The sequence below is a fragment of the Lupinus angustifolius genome, chromosome LG03, assembly GCF_001865875.1.
Source record: "Lupinus angustifolius cultivar Tanjil chromosome LG03, LupAngTanjil_v1.0, whole genome shotgun sequence".
NCBI classification, from domain to species: Eukaryota; Viridiplantae; Streptophyta; class Magnoliopsida; order Fabales; family Fabaceae; genus Lupinus; species Lupinus angustifolius.
Window position 1 is genome coordinate 12,608,236 of NC_032011.1, and position 437 is coordinate 12,608,672.

A 437-nucleotide genomic window follows, 5' to 3' on the forward strand; every position below is an offset into this window, starting at 1 on the left:
GCAGCAACTTAAGGACTTTGGTCTTAAACTTGAAAAGATCCCTATTAAATGCGATAATACAAGTGCCATAAACCTATCCAAGAATCCCGTTTTGCATTCTAGAACAAAGCATATAGAAATTAGACATCATTTTTTACGTGATCATGTACAAAAAGGTGACTGCGTTCTTGAATTTGTTGAAACATCTAAACAGTTAGCAGATATTTTCACCAAGCCCCTTCCCAGGGATACTTTCTATGTTCTAAGGAGAGAACTTGGAATTCTTGATGAACAATATCTTGATTAAAAATTGTTTAGTTGTTTGAATTATTGCCTTGCCTCTATATGCCTATTTATTTCTTGATTAAATGATATATGTTGAAATGAAAAATTATATCTCTTGATTAACTATGTTCGTGATTACAAATGTTTCGATTAATCCGTTAAAATGCATGCAT